This window comes from Magnolia sinica, chromosome 10 (assembly GCF_029962835.1).
Source record: "Magnolia sinica isolate HGM2019 chromosome 10, MsV1, whole genome shotgun sequence".
NCBI classification, from domain to species: Eukaryota; Viridiplantae; Streptophyta; class Magnoliopsida; order Magnoliales; family Magnoliaceae; genus Magnolia; species Magnolia sinica.
In genome coordinates, this window is record NC_080582.1 from 67,739,996 (window position 1) to 67,758,008 (window position 18,013).

Here is an 18,013-nt window from a genome sequence, read left to right on the forward strand (position 1 = left end):
ATATTGAGCTCAAGAATAATCTAAAATTTCAAAAAAAAAAAAAAAAAAGAACAAAATCTATCAAGAATTAACTCCATCAAGTCAAAATAATAGTCTTAAAGTAAACAATGCAACAAAGAAACAAAGTCACGAAACTCTATCAACTCTAAGAAAATATCATACACATTTTTCCTTAGTAACTTGAAGAGACTAATTATGACAATTCTAACTTTTGCTCGCACTCATACACATGGTAGGAGAAGAAACACATAACATTTACATCAAATTAATAATTAGAAATTTTTTAATGAAAAAAATTATAATTAAAACTAAATAAATTTAAAATATACTTAATCCTTTTTTGGATGTTGCAACCAATCCTGTTCATATATTAAACCCTCCACAACTTCTGTAAGTAAGCAACGATGAGTCTTATTAAGCACTTTACCATTAGTACTAAATGTTGATTCTGATGTAACAACAAATACTGGAATCATCAAAATGTCACGGGCTATTCATGAAAGTGTTGGGAACTTTAGAACTTTGATTCACCATCAACTTAATATGTTAAACTCTTGGTTGCGAGGAAATAGCGACTCTTCCAAATACCGATTTAGTTCTGATTTTTGGAAGAAAGCCTGACTGCTAGGACGTGCATGAGAATATCACTTATCAAATCTTCTAAATTTATCTTTAGTATTATCAGAAACACCATTAGATGATGAAAATCTATTATTATAATTGCTTTCACCAATGATTGAAAAGGTTTTCATTGATTTATCTGAGTCAACAACTTTATATTCTAAAAACAAAAGATCAACCATTGTATGTCAAATTTTGCTAATGTAGAAATGAACACTGCCACCATAAATTTGATAGTAGTAGTACTCTACTAACACCATTTTAAATTGAGGATTAAGAACTAATGCCACTTTCAAAACCAAACTGCATTCATGTCAATATTTATCAAACTTTGATTTTATTCCATTTTCCATTGATTTAACATAATCGCAATCACTTTTTATTGCATTCAACTAATTTAGGATGAATTTCACAAATATCAAGAAAGTACATATTAACAGTTAGATATTTGGAACCTAAAAATTTATTGATAACTTTTTAAAAAGAACTTCAAATGCTTACTCTTGCTAATAACTTTTCTCATCTCCCATTCTTCATTGGATGGATTTACCTTAAAGTCACGATTACATTGCTCCAATCAAGAAAATGCTTCTCTGAAGTCTAAAGCAGCCTCCAGCATAAGATAGGTGGAGTTCCACTTTTTTTAAACATCCATAGGTACACTCTTTTTTCCTAGAAATTTTACTTGAGCCACTGTAAATTAGAACTTTTACTTTCTTGATGGTAATGAATTAATGTACTTCATACTTTCTCATATTTTTTAGAGCACATATATTATCATGTAAGCCATCTTTCACAACTAAATTGAGGATATAAGTAAAATAATGGACATGAAAACAACTCTCCAGATAATGCAAGCAATTCTCGATAAAAAAAAGACAAGTCTTCATACTTTTAACCATCGTATCGTTAGTGGAAGCATTGTCTATAGTAATGGTGAATAATTTTTTATTAATATTCTACTCTAAGACTATCTATGACAATTCTATATATAGTCTCTGCATCATAAGGAGTTTTTGTTGCTGTAACAACATGAATCTTCTTTTTTAATTCCCATGCATCATCAATAAAATGAGAAGTTATACAACAATACCTAATATTTTTTTGGTTTAATGTCCACAAGTCAGTAGTAAAGCTAATTCGAAAAGAGAGTTTATCAAAGTATCTATGAAGTTTTTCTTTCTCTTGCTTGTGAACATGTATCACATCGCCCCTAATTGTGTTGTGGGAAACCAATTTAAACATGAGTTGAAGATTGTTCATAAATATTTCAAAATACTCGTGTCCAACCATGTTAAATAAGTACTCATGCTTCATTATCATGCGACAAAGATCCAAACGACTTCATTCTTGATTAAACTTAAAGTTCTTCAAACAATGTCTTTTCGCTTACATTCTTGTTCAATGATGTTAATTATTGAGAAATATCCATATGCTTCTTCCTCGGACATCTTGTTAAGTACTGATTCAAATGGCTAGTTCCACTATTATTACCCCGGCAAACTTTCCCTTATAATGCTTGTAAATAGCCACTTCCTCACCACTTGGGGATCAATGTTTATTAAAGTTATTTATACTTTAGATGTCAATTTTCGTCATTTAAGAGAACTATATTATCTGACACTTTAACAATATTCTTATCAATAGGTTGATTGGCTTCAGACATAATGATCCAACAAATTATTTGCAGTCGTAATGCAACATCAATGAAATAAGACAAAAATAAGTAAAGGAACAATATGCATTATATTTTTTAGGTTAAACACAACAAAACGAAAAAAAAAAAAAAACTTTAGTAACAATTTTAAGTATAAAAAGCAGCCTTCTCTCTATAAAAAAAATTATAAAACGAAAAAACCAAAATCAGAAACACTAAAACAGAGCAAGCTAATACAAAACAACATATAAAAAAAATAAAGAACATGCACCCATAGAAGATAATACAATGCTTTTTAGATTGTGGATTTACAAATTTTCTAAGAAACAAAAATTTCAAATAAATATATGCAATTAAAGAGAAAGTAATCCTCAATTTGTTGAAGAAACCCCACCCAAAATAAGAAGAAGATTAAGAAATAAAATAACATAAAGGAGAGGAGAGGAAGAAGAAGTGATAAGAGAGAAAAAAAATCAGATATTAGAAGAGGTGAGCGTGGATGTGGTGGCTCGGCTGTGGTTTTGGGGGGGGAGGAGGGGAGAATTGATTATTCTTTTTGGCGTAGTTTGATCTCCAATGAAAGACTTCGACGTTCTCACTGTAATAAATATGGACATATTATATAAATGAGTGTTGGATTCTTTATAGAAAATTGTAAGATGCTACAAATAGTGCTAATATTGCCAACTCCAATATTTCTCTAAAAAGACTCCCTTAGGCCTTAACTACTTGAATAATTAAACAAGTCGAAGATTGCACCATTCAGGTATTGTTTCTTTCACCTTTTTTGTCCAGAGTCTTCAAAATTCTTTGATCATATACTTTGGTATCATCGATCATATGAGAAGGACGTTATAAAATTTATCTTCTATAACATTTATCGAAGGAAATAGAATGGTTTTTATTGCTGATAGATCGTCAACCCTAATTCACGAAATTGGTACGACCACCTTATCTTCCGATATTAACTTGTTAAGAGTTCTTTGGGTTTCTACTTTTCCATCAAATTTGTTATTTATTAGTAAATCAACTAAATGTCTTAATTATTTTTGTCACATTTTTTTCAAAATATTATGTCTTTTAGGACCTAATCACAGGGAAGGAGATTGGAAGAGGAGAAGAAGCTCAGAAGCTCTACTCTTTGAATCAGGATACAAGATCTCTGTTAAGCAATGAAAGTAATGTAAACAAATATCAGATTTGGCATTGGAGGCTTGCACATATATAAGACAGAATGCTACATCTTGTGTATCTATTTATTACTTCTTCCTTTAATAAATGTGAAACTTGCCATTATGCTAAACAAACGAATGTACATTTTCAACACAGTGAAAACTCTTTTGACAAGCCTTTTATTTTGATTCACTCAGATATTTAAATGCTTCACCGATTGATTCTCTATTTGGTTTTAAGTATTTTGTTAGCTTTATTGATGACTTTTCAAGATCATTTATATATTTATATATTAAAATCTAAAGAAGAAGTATTTAATGTCTTTAAAAATTTTCATAAAATGGTTGCTACTTAATATTATGCTAATGTTAGAATTCTAAGATCTGATAATGGAGGGTAATACATTAGTAAAATGGTTTACATTTACATTGAAAATAATGGGATCATTTATCAGACAACTAGTACAGACACTCCACAACATAATGAAGTGATTAAACGTAAGAATCGTCACTTACTTAAAATCATAGGTTCTATTATGTTTCAAATGAATGTCCCAAATTTCTTGTGGCTAAATGCATTACTGTTAGCCAGCTATGTTATTAAACTATTGTCATGTGTGGTTTTGAATGAAAAAAAAAGAAGCTCATTTTAAGTTTTGATTGAAAATTTTTCCAACATTTCACACTTACATATGTTTGAATGTGGATTTTATGTTCACATGTTACAATATAGTAAGAATAAATTGAAAAAAAAAGGGTCGTAAAGTATATCTTCATTGGTTATTTACCACACTAAAAAAGATACTAATGTTTTGACCTAATAAAAAGAAAAATCTATTTTACCAGAGACGTATAGTTTGTTGAAGATATTCTGTATTATAAAAAAAAATCAATGATTTCAAACTCCTAGAAGTTTTGAACAAGGGGAAGAAATATAACAATTGTTTTTCAAATCCTTTTATAAATATTCAACTTAATATACTACAAAACAAATAGAAGATGAAAATCAAATAGTGAATGAATTGATCGATTCCTCTCCTATTTTGTCTGAGAACCAAATATATGATACCTTTAAATCTATAACTATGGACCCTGTGACTTCAAGCTCCTCTCATCAATCTCCATCCTTTGTGACGAGTTCTTCTATACCAGGTATACCTCCCTCTCATACTCATATTGTTTTACGAAGAGAAAAAAAAAGAGTAATTCGTTATCTTATTCATTTATCTGATTTTTCATGTGAAGTTTCTTATCCGATACAATCATATGTTTCCCATAAAGAATATTTTAAAACATGTAGCTTTCTTATGCTCCATATCTACCTATGTCGAACCTGACAATTTTGTAAATGCAAGAACAATAGACAAATGGAAAAAAGTTATGGATGAATAATTAAAAATATTTGTAAAAATGACACTTTGGAAACCGTGTGTTTGCCCAAAGAAAAAAATTAGTTGGCTACAAATGAGTATACAAAATCATATATAAAAGTGATGGCAGTATAGATAGGTATAAGGTTAGATTGGTTGCAAAAGGATTTTTCCAGATTTACGGTATTGATTATTAAGAAACTTTTGCATCTGTGGTCAAAATGAGCTCTATACACATGTTGTTGTCTATTGTAGCTAATTGAGAGTTGTAAGACCCGTGTCCTAATCCGTACTGTTCCGTTGGCTTCCGCGGTCCTTCCGGTCAAATTCCGGCAACCTTCGCACCATATCCGGTGTTTGCGCACGATCCTAAGCCAGGTCCCGCACACCGACGTCGGCTCGATCCGAAACTTATGTCTTGGCGATCGCGTCGTCGCCGCGGTTCTAACGCCGTGACTTGCGCACCGAACCGATACCCAGGTAAGAAGATGCCGATCAGCGTTTATTCCGAAGAAACACCGCGCGTTGCGGATTTCGAGGGAATCTCTACACAATAAGTCTCATCAATCAACATTTAATGCATCCCATACATCAAGTACTACACCCATTCCCTCTTTTTCCAAAAGTCCACCATTCTTTCCATCTCACCACTCCTCTTTTCCAAATTTCAACAACAACCATATACCTTTTACAATTTTTCAACCCAACCCATCACTCCATCACCTCACCTCACCCATCCATATCTCCTCTCTCTCTCCCTCATTTCTCAAAATCTCCAAGCAACTCAACCCCAAGCCTCATACGTCCAAGCTCCCATCTCCCTCTCAAGTGTGGTCCACCTTCCATCATCCATCTACACCCTCCCATCTCTCATCCCCACCATCAAGAGTCCATCAACCTCCATCAAAGTTGAAGCTAAGGTGCTAAGGAGTCCAAGGGAGCAAGGAAAAGGAAGATAAGGTGGGTGATTTTTCATTACTTTGAACTTTAGGGCCCACTTGTTGGTGGGACCCATTTGGATGTATGTGAATTAATCAAGAGGGCCCATAGTGGCGGGGTCCCTCTATCTCACCGTATATTTCTTTCTCTCTCTCTCTCTCTTTTGTTGTGATGGTGTGGATCGTGATGGTGTGGATCCCACCAACATATGTTACATCTGACCCGTCCATCTACATCAAACGGTGTGGCCCACTTTGGTACAGGTGATGATCCACACCATCCACTGTTCGGATGGGCCCAAGGCATTTCTTTTTTTTTGTTTATATACATGTTTTATTTTATATAATATAATATATATATATATATATGTAATATGAGATATATATTATATGTATTTGTATATACATATATGTTGGTGGGCCACATTTACGTGGGACCCACCAATTGATGTATTTATGTATGACGTCCAGCGTCCCTGGACGCTAGATGTTGGCGAGCATGCAGTAAAGATGGACTTGGAGTGTACTAACGGGCTAGCAAAAGAGAAGTTTTGGGGTGGGCCATTCAAGTAGGCCCCACCTTGATGTATAAGTTAGATCCAAGCCGTCCATCCTCTTCCTCAGATCATTTTAGGCGTTGAGCCGAAAAATGATCTCAATCTGAACTTATGGTGGGCCATAGCATAGCAAACCAGTTTCCTACCATTGAAATACACCCCGATGCTGCTGTACATCAGAAAACTATTCGATATTGGTCTCGATAGATTTGTATCGAGCCATAGGGGCCAATGAATGGTGTGGATCTGGCTGATGTGGGCCCCGTCTATGGAAAACCACAGAAAATCGGTTTTTTTTTTAAAAAAAAGAAGAAGCAGCATGCAGTGGCGCTGCTGCTGCTGTCAGAGCGCCACAGGCGCTGCCTGCGCCCAACGACGGACAGACGGACTGGGCTCACGGCCCCAGTTGTGGGCCCCACCTTGACGCCTTTTGACCATCAACACCGTCCATTTGATGGGTCCCCTCAGTCCACACGTCCAGATCAAAAATCAGCCTTATACGAAACTCAGGTGGGCCATACCATGTGAAATCGTGAGAAGACATGCTGAAATATATAAAATCAGTTGGTGGGGCCTACTTGAAATTTGGATGTGGCCAAAACTTGGTCTGAATGTTCAGCCAAGTGGGACACGCATAATGGACGGGCTGGATCAGTGGACCACATCACAGTGGGCCCCCAAACTGTGACCCTATGCATGGTTTAGATGGCAAATAAAAAAAATAAAAAATTTCCGGCGTAACCCTATCAACCGTCCGATGTAAGTGAACTTTATGGTGGACCCTGGTCCACTTGGCTTCGTGAACAGATAGGAGGCAAATAAATATTACAATGGGCCTACCCCCCAGTTCACGTGACCCTTTGACAGGTTGGATGGCAACAAACATCACTGTAGGCCCTACCCTCCTATCTAGGCCCACGTGACCTCATGAAGAGATTGGATGATAAATAAACATTATAGTGGGCCCTACCCTGGTCCACATGACCATATGAACAGTCGGGTGGAAAATAAACATTATGTTGGGCTCAGATTGGGTGGAAAATAAATATTACCGTGGGCCCCAGGTCCAAGTGACCTTATCAATGGGTTGGATGGAAAATAAACATTATGGTAGGCCCCATACGGGACCCACTTATATATGTAATGTAACCCACACCCTCCTTTAGTGTGGGCCCCACCATGATACGTGTGTTTCACCCAATTCATCCACTCATCTTGAAAATTATTTTTAGGCCCATTATTAAGGCCCACTGGTGTAGCCCCCTTGACGAATGCAAGGCCCATGTGACTAGACCCATCTTGATGCATTTGTGGCCCGTCATTGAGACCCACCTTGATATGTATATGTGAAACCCATGTATGAGGCCATTTGATGTATTAGAGGCCCATGGGTCGAGGCCCACTAAGATGTACAAAAGGCCCATTGAAATGTGTGATTCTTGGAAGGCCATCCCTTGGGAGCGATGTTGTTTTGATGTCCACATTATGGGGATAATGCTAGTTAAATGTCCGCATTACGATTCTCCCTAAGGTCCATCAATAGGCCCATACCTATAGTATATATGCCGTTCAGGCCCATCTTCATTTTAATCAGAGCCCATTACCACATAACATGTTTAGTATAGATCCATGATTCATGATCATTCGCATCATATGTATGCCTGATGTGAGGAGTGACCGATCATAGCATATGCCTTAGGCAGACTGTTTATGGGCTCCCTGATAGGCGGAGTTGCCCCATATAAGTGCATGGTACATACGAGACTATTGCATGACTGATAATGTGACTCATGCACTTGCATTTGTGTGATTGTAGTTACTGTATGCCCTAGTGACATCAGGGCCATAGCCTCCATAGACACATCATGGATGGCTGGGTTGGATGCCGGAAATGTTTGGTTCTAGCATACGGGCACCATAGATGTCCCTGGGTGAAAATCCCTAAACCCGATGGTACCAGAGGATGACTCCAATGTCGAGACCGAGTGGATATATGAGCGCACGAGGGCCGAATACCAGGAGGCCGCGTCTCCCACTGTGTCGTGGTCGGTTGGAAAGGGGTGTGGCCTTACTCGCCTGAGGGTAGGGGGCAATACTAGGCTGAGTTTGACTAGCTCGCGAATGGGTCCGCTATCGACGTGCCGGATAGGTATTGGCAGACTATTGGTCAGGCGGATAGTGAGGTTTCTTACGCTCACTTGGACTGTGCGGCTAGGAGAGCGACAGTGCCATTTGGAGTGTATTGAACCCCGGTGAGTATCCAGAATGAGAACTGTACTGATACATGATGAGGATTGGCATGCTTGAGTTGCATCTCGCATCGCATGGCTGTGTATGGCCGTTAGCATTCATATCTTGCACCGCATAGCCTTGATACGGCTAATTGCATTCATGTGCTCATCACCATGATTCCGCATTACTCTGACCTTGCATTTTGAGCACGTTTGTATTGCGCACACACTCACACCACCCTCTAAGCTTTCTATAAGCTTATGCACGATTGATGCGTGCAGGTGACGCAAGGACGCAGTCGCAGCCATAGTCTCGCTGTAGTTGGAGCGTGCAGCCGAGCTTCTGGAGTTTTGTTTCTTTTATTACATTGTATTTTCCCCTTTCAGTCGCATTGTACTAAAAAGTTTTTGATCATAGTGGATTTTGTGGTGGTGTTCTTGTGCTTATTGTTTGTGGGTTATGCTTTTGTTATGCTCATTATGAATCATACTAATGATTTGAAACCCTCCTTGTAGTATCCCAGGATCGGAACCTGGTGAATGGGTGCCGGAGTCCGAGAATGGGGTTCTACGGAGGCTGTCGGCGCCGGATTCGGCGATCGGGAATTTTGTGAGCCCGGTTTCTGAGTTTGGGGCGTGACAGAAGTTGGTATCAGAGCATAACTCGGGAATAACCAAGAACAACATTACATGTCTGCTATGAATGATTAAGTCTTAAGTTCGGATAGTCTAGCGATCTTTTATTACCGACCCTTAACGAGCGTGCCTTCGAGAGTTTTCAAAGTTAATAGACGCCTTCGCTCTTTCTTGTAGGACATGCCGCGCAAAAGAGTGACCCGATCGACTCCCGCTCCACCACCTGCGGCTCCCGCCCTACCACCTACGATCCCCACTCCACCATCAGATATTTCTACCACCCATCCTGAGGATGCTCCTCCTCCCCTAGAGACTGGTGCGGATCCAACCATATCTAGGAGTGCCTCCTATTTATAGCAGATGTTGCAGGCTGTAACGGCCGCCCTTTAGGGGCAGGGTAGGCACCCCATTGTTACACCAGCTCAGGCAGAGCAGGAGCGTGCGAGTGCCCTCCTTCGAGAGTTTTGACGGCTCGATCCCCCGTGTTTCCAAGGTGAGCCAGACCCGACAGTAGCTGAGAGATGGCGCTCTGATGTAGAGAAGATATTTGATACGATGGGATGTACGACAGAATGGCAAGTCCAATTAGTAGTATTTCTCCTCCATGGTGAGGCTGAGCATTGGTGGACATCAATCTCCCGAGCAGTAGGCGTCGATTTTGTATGGACATGGGAGGACTTTGTAGACCGATTCGAGGAGCAGATTTCCCCGACCACATTCGACGCTAGAGGGCACTAGAGTCGAGACTCTGATGTATGGGGACATGACCGTGGCACAAGACGCGGCTCGTTTCGTGGCGCTATCGAGGTTTGCACCTTATATGGTTGATGATGAGGGCGGAAGGCCCGCCGTTTCGAGAGCGGCTTACGTTACGGTCTTCGAGGCCGTGTGATTGGGCACGAGCTTCCGACCTTTCAGTGTAGTGCGGAGGGCTCGGATCTACGAGGCGAGTGGGTGGGCGCGCAGCCGACAGAGATCGAGGAGGGACGAAGAGGCAGACCCTCTAGTAGCTCCCGGCGCGCGACCGCAGAGGTACAGAGCCACCCACCTGCTAGAGCACTAGTAGCCCCAGCAGCACCTCCAGTGCCACCCAGCAGCCATTTGCGGGGACTTGTTTTGGATGTGGTGGGACAGGGCATCGCTTGTTTGAGTGCCCTCGCCCCCATCTGCAGCAGTGAGGATCACAGCAGCCTCACCTACATCCGCCGAGAGCACCACAGCCGCCTCCACTACAGCACAGCGTAACAGCGTCCACAACTACCTAGGCCGCCGAGACCCCAGCAGCAGAGGCGCAGTATAGGCCGCCGCAGAGGCAGCAGCGCATCGGGGACCTCGAGAGGGGACAGCACTTCCCGGCCGGCTCGGCGAGATTCTACGCGGCTCGAGACCCTGATCATCCGGAGGAGTCGTCGAGGGTATACTTCCCGTCTCTTCATGCATCGCTCGAGTATTATTTGATTCTGGCGCTTCTCACTCATTCACGTCCGAGGGTTTCTGCCGATCGACTGGATTGCCGACAGAGTCTACTAGTGAGGGATTGACCGTATCGACGCCCTTGGGGAGGACCATAGTATTAGGCCGTTTCTGTCCATCTTGCCCGATTCTGGCCGGTGATATCTTTTTGCCCGCTGACTTGTTTATGCTGCCGATGACAGATTTTGACGTTATCTTGGGCATGGATTGGCTTGCCGAGTACCATGTTATCTTGGACTGTTCTGCGAGGACAGTCACATTCTACATACCAGGCTTGCCGCAGTTCCAGTTCATCGCCGAGCCCAGAGGAGAGCCGTTGTCTTACTTGATGTCCTGCGCAGTTGAGGAGCCTATTGCCTTATGTATTGATCGGTTGCCGGTGGTCTGTGACTTCCCCGATGTGTTCCAGGAGATTCCAGGATTGCCTCCGCATCGTCATATTGAGTTCCAGATCGACCTTGTGCCCGGTATCGCGCCTATCTCAAAGGCCCCATACCGTATGACACCGATGGAGTTGCGAGAGCTGCAGTTTGACGAGTTGCGTGAGTTGGGATTTATTCGTCCGAGCAGTTCGCCATTGGGAGCGCCGGTACTCTTCGTCGGAAGAAGGATGGCTCGTTGAGGCTCTGCGTAGATTATCGCGAGCTCAACCGGTCACGATTAAGAACAAGTACCAGCTCCCAAGGATAGACGATTTATTTGATCACCTGCAGGGTGCACAGTTTTCAAGATTGACCTGCGTTCTGGTTATCATCGATTCGTGTCCGAGAGGAGGACATCCCGAAGACGACTTTCGGACGCGTTATGGTCATTTTGAGTTTCGGGTCATGTTTCAGGTGACCAATGCACCCGCGGTCTTCATGCGATTGATGAATGAGATCTTTTGTCCATATCTCGATCGTTTGTTGTGGTCTTCATCGACGACATTCTCGATATATTCGAGGACCCGTGAGGACCATATGCAGCATCTGGAGATCGCCTTGCAGACCTCCGTGCCCACCGACTTTATGCGAAGCCGGAGAAGTGTGAGTTCTGCAAGAGGAGGTGAGATTCCTCGGTCACGTGGTGATGAGGAAGGGTGTCGCATGGACCCCTCGAAGGTTGAGGAGTGCGTCAGTGGGCCAATCCACGATCGCGTCCGAGATCCGCATTTCCTTGGTTTAGTGGGATATTATCGGCATTTCATTGAGGGCTTCTCCCGTATTGCGGCCCGTTGACCAGTTGACTCGGAAGGGCGCGAGTTTATTTGGAGTGACGCCCGTGAGCGAGCATTTATGGAGTCGAAGGACTCTGACATCCGCTCCTGTCCTCACTCTTCCCTCTAGGAGTGATGGATTCGTGGTATTTACCGATGCTTCACGTATTGGATTGGGTGTTGTCCTGATGCGCACGGCAGACCTGTAACATTTGCATCTCGTCAGCTCAAGGTCATGAGCTGAACTACCACACGCACGATTTGGAGTCGGCAGCAGTTGTCTTCGCACGAAGGTGTGGAGACACTATCTCTATGGGGTTAGGTTCGAGCTCTTCTCGACCACAAGAGCTTGAAGTATCTATTTTCTCGGTCGACCTGAACATGAGACAGAGACGCCAGATGAATTCTTCAAGGACTATGATTTTGACCTCCGGTACCACCGTGCAAGGCGAATGTGGTGGCGGATGCCCTTAGCCGTCACCACGAGGCCTAGTGGCACATATGATGATTCAGAGTGGAAGATGCTCGAGGATATAGCAGAGTACGACTTTGATTTTGGTCTCAGCCCCTTAAATTAGCTGAAAAGAGCCATCAATTCAACCCTCTCTTGTCGCAAGGGTGATCGAGGCTCAGCAGACAGATGAGTCGTTACAGGATTACCGAGCAGAGGCGGCATCTGAGAGTCAGACAGATTGGCAGATTGGTGCTGATGGTGGACTTCGCTTTAGAGGCCGATTGTGTGTCCCGGATATTCCTGAGTTGCGTAGAGATCTTATGACCGAGGCGCATCGATCGCGGTTTTCTATCCATCCTGGCTCGACGAAGATGTACCGTGATATGAGGAGGCAATATTATTGAGCAGGAATGAAGCGCCAGATTACCAGTTTTGTGGCCGAGTGTGACACATGCCAGCGTGTCAAGGCCGATCATCAGAGACCCCCTGGTCTATTGCAGCCGTTGAGCGTCCCGACGTGGAAGTGGGAGCACGTATCTACAGATTTCATTATGGGTTTGCCGAGGACTCAGCGCGGTCATGACGCTATCTGGGTTGTCGTGGACCGTCTGACGAAGTCGGCACATTTTCTTGCGATTCGTGCGACTTGGCCCTTGGACCGGCTTGCAAGGTTGTTCATTGAGGAGATTGTGAGACTGCACGGCGTACCAGTCTCGATCGTTTCTGACCGAGATCCGAGATTCACGTCTCAGTTTTGGAGGAGCTTTCAGAGAGCTATGGGCACTGATTTGCAGCTCAGCACCGCGTATCATCCGCAGACCGATGGCCAGACCGAAAGGGTCAACCAGATCCTTGAGGATATGCTTCGGGCCTGCGTGATTGACTTCGGTGGTAGCTGGGATGAGCATCTGCAATTGGCTGAGTTCGCATACAATAACAGCTATTAGGCGACCATTGGCATGGCTCCTTTTGATGCATTATATGGGAGACCGTGCAGATCTCTGAGTTGTTGGACCGAGGTTGGAGAGCGGCGTCTCCTAGGTCCCGAGCTTGTGCAGGAGACATCAGAGGTTATTGATATTATCAGGCAGAGGATGCGCACAGCTTAGAGCCGGCAGAAGAGTGTTGCTGATCGCCGGCGTCGTCCCTTAGAGTTTGATGTAGGGGACCAGGTGTATCTCAAGGTCTCGCCCATGAAGGGCGTAGTTAGATTTGGGGCGAAGGGCAAACTTGCCCGGAGATTCATAGGACCTTTCGAGATCACTGAGCGCATTGGCGCTGTGGCCTATCGGCTTGCCTTACCATCTCAGTTGTCTGGCGTCCACGACGTTTTCCACGTCTCTATGTTGAGGAAGTGTGGGTCAGACATCGTTCCTGTTATCGATTGGCAGCCGTTAGAGGTTCGTGAGGACGCTTCTTACATCGAGCAGCCAGTTCATATCCTTGATTAGAAGGAGCAGGTCCTCCGAACCAAGGTCATTCCCTTGGTGAAGGTTCAGTGGGGCCACCATTCTGTGGATGAGGCATCTTGGGAGCGCGAGGCTGAGATTCGAGAGCGCTACCCTTATCTCTTTGATGATTGATTGTATGTTGTATGTTCTCTCTGATATTTATATGGCGATGCCTTGCTTCCTCTTCTATTATGATTTATGTCTTCTTGTGATGATTGTTTAAATTTCGAGGACGAAATTTTTATTTAGAGGGGAGAGCTGTAAGACCCGTGTCCTAATCCATACTGTTCCGTTGGCTTCCGCGGTCCTTCCGGTCAAATTCCGGCAACCTTCGCACCATATCCGATGTTTGCGCGCTATATTAAGCCAGGTCCCGCACACCGACGTCTGCTCGATCCGAAACTTATATCTTGGCGACCGCGCCGTCGCCGCGGTTCTAATGCCGTGACTTGCACACTGAACTGATACTCAGGCTAAAAGATGTTGATCTGCGTTTGTTTCGAAGAAACGCCGCGCGTTACAAATATCGAGGGAATCTCTACACAATAAGTCTCATCAATCAACATTTAATGCATCCCATACATCAAGTACTACACCCATTCCCTCTTTTTCCAAAAGTCCACCATTCTTTCCATCTCACCACTCCTCTTTTCCAAATTTCAACAACAACCATACACCTTTTACAATTTTTCAACCCAACCCATCACTCCATCACCTCACCTCACCCATCCATATCTCCTCTCTCTCTCCCTCATTTCTCAAAATCTCCAAGCAACTCAACCCCAAGCCTCATACGTCCAAGCTCCCATCTCCCTCTCAAGTGTGGTCCACCTTCCATCATCCATCTACACCCTCCCATCTCTCATCCCCACCATCAAGAGTCCATCAACCTCCATCAAAGTTGAAGCTAAGGTGCTAAGGAGTCCAAGGGAGCAAGGAAAAGGAAGATAAGGTGGGTGATTTTCCATTACTTTGAACTTTAGGGCCCACTTGTTGGTGGGACCCATTTGGATGTATGTGAATTAATCAAGAGTGCCCATAGTGGCGGGGTCCCTCTATCTCACTGTATATTTCTTTCTCTCTCTCTCTCTCTTTTGTTGTGATGGTGTGGATCGTGATGGTGTGGATCCCACCAACATATGTTACATCTGACCCGTCCATCTACATCAAACGGTGTGGCCCACTTTGGTACAGGTGATGATCCACACCATCCACTGTTCGGATGGGCCCAAGGCATTTCTTTTTTTGTTTATATACATGTTTTATTTTATATAATATATATATATATGTAATATGAGATATATATTATATGTATTTGTATATACATATATGTTGGTGGGCCACATTTACGTGGGACCCACCAATTGATGTGTTTATGTATGACGTCCAGCGTCCCTGGACGCTGGATGTTGGCGAGCATGCAGTAAAGATGGACTTGGAGTGTACTAACGGGCTAGCAAAAGAGAAGTTTTGGGGTAGGCCATTCAAGTAGGCCCCACCTTGATGTATAAGTTAGATCCAAGCCGTCCATCCTCTTCCTCAGATCATTTTAGGCGTTGAGCCGAAAAATGATCTCAATCTGAACTTATGGTGGGCCTTAGCATAGCAAACCAGATTCCTACCATTGAAATACGCCCCGATGCTGCTGTACATCAGAAAACTATTCGATATTGGTCTCGATAGATTTGTATCGAGCCATAGGGGCCAATGAATGGTGTGGATCTGGCTGATGTGGGCCCCGTCTGTGGAAAACCACACGGAATCAATTTTTTTCAAAAAAAAAAATAAAGGAAGAAGCAGCATGCAGCGCTGCTGCTTGCTGTCAGAGCGCCACAGGCGCTGCCTGCGCCTGACGACGGACGGACGTGCTGGGGCTCACGGCCCCAGCTGTGGGCCCCACCTTGACGCCTTTTGACCATCAACACCGTCCATTTGATGGGTCCCCTCAGTCCACACGTCCAGACCAAAAATCAGCCTTATACGAAACTCAGGTGGGCCATACCATGTGAAATCGTGAGAAGACATGCTGAAATATATAAAATCAGTTGGTGGGGCCTACTTGAAATTTGGATGTGGCCAAAACTTGGTCTGAATGTTCAGCCAAGTGGGACACGCATAATGGACGGGCTGGATCAGTGGACCACATCACAGTGGGCCCCCAAACTGTGACCCTATGCATGGTTTAGATGGCAAATAAAAAAAATAAAAAATTTTCGGCGTAACCCTATCAACCGTCCGATGTAAGTGAACTTTATGGTGGACCCTGGTCCACTTGGCTTCGTGAACAGATAGGAGGCAAATAAATATTACAATGGGCCTACCCCCCAGTTCACGTGACCCTTTGACAGGTTGGATGGCAACAAACATCACTGTAGGCCCTACCCTCCTATCCAGGCCCACGTGACCTCATGAAGAGATTGGATGATAAATAAACATTATAGTGGGCCCTACCCTGGTCCACATGACCATATGAACAGTCGGGTGGAAAATAAACATTATGTTGGGCTCAGATTGGGTGGAAAATAAATATTACCGTGGGCCCCAGGTCCAAGTGACCTTATCAATGGGTTGGATGGAAAATAAACATTATGGTAGGCCCCACACGGGACCCACTTATATATGTAATGTAACCCACACCCTCCTTTAGTGTGGGCCCCACCATGATACGTGTGTTTCACCCAATTCATCCACTCATCTTGAAAATTATTTTTAGGCCCATTATTAAGGCCCACTGGTGTAGCCCCCTTGACGAATGCAAGGCCCATGTGACTAGACCCATCTTGATGCATTTGTGGCCCGTCATTGAGACCCACCTTGATATGTATATGTGAAACCCATGTATGAGGCCATTTGATGTATTAGAGGCCCATGGGTCGAGGCCCACTAAGATGTACAAAAGGCCCATTGAAATGTGTGATTCTTGGAAGGCCATCCCTTGGGAGCGATGTTGGTTTGATGTCCACATTATGGGGATAATGCTGGTTAAATGTCCGCATTACGATTCTCCCTAAGGTCCATCAATAGGCCCATACCTGTAGTATATAGGCCGTTCAGGCCCATCTTCATTTTAATCAGAGCCCATTACCACATAACATGTTTAGTATAGATCCATGATTCATGATCATTCGCATCATATGTATGCCTGATGTGAGGAGTGACCGATCATAGCATATGCCTTTGGGCAGACTGTTTATGGGCTCCCTGATAGGCGAAGTTGCCCCATATAAGTGTATGGTACATAAAAGACTGTTGCATGACTGATAATGTGACTCATGCACTTGTATTTGTGTGATTGTAGTTACTATATACCCTAGCGACATCAAGGCCATAGCCTCCACAGACACATCGTGGATGGTTGGGTTGGATACCGGAAATGTTTGGTTCTAGCATACGGGCGCTATAGATGTCTCTGGGTGAAAGTCCCTAAACCCGATGGTACCAGAGGATGACTCCAATGTCGAGACCGAGTGGATATATGAGCGCACGAGGGCCGAATACCAGGAGGCCGCGTCTCCCACTGTGTCGTGGTCGGTTGGAAAGGGGTGTGGCCTTACTCGCCCGAGGGTAGGGGGCAATACTAGGCTGAGTTTGACCAGCTCGCGAATGGGTCCGCTATCGACGTGCCGGATAGGTATTGGCAGACTATTGGCCAGGCGGATAGTGAGGTTTCTTACGCTCACTTGGACTGTGCGGCTAGGAGAGCGACAGTGCCATTTGGAGTGTATTGAACCCCGGTGAGTATCCAGAATGAGAACTGTACTGATACATGATGAGGATTGGCATGCTTGAGTTGTATCTCGCATCACATGGCCGTGTTATGGCCGATAGCATTCATATCTTACACCACATAGCCTTGATATGACTAATTGCATTCATGTGCTCATCACCATGATTCCGCATTACTCTGACCTTGCATTTTGAGCACGTTTGTATTGCGCACACACTCACACCACCCTCTAAGCTTTCTATAAGCTTATGCACGATTGATGCGTGCAGGTGACGCCAGGACGTAGTCGCAGCCTTAGTCTCGCCGTAGTTGGACCGTGCAGACGAGCTTTGGAGTTTCTATCTTTTGCACTACATTGTATTTTCCCCTTTCAGTCGCATTGTACTAAAAAGTTTTTGATCATAGTGGATTTTGTGGTGTTCTTCTGCTTATTGTTTGTGGGTTATGCTTTTGTTATGCTCGTTATGAATCAGGCTAATGATTTGAAACCCTCCTTATAGTATCCCAGGATCGGAACCTGGTGAATGGGTG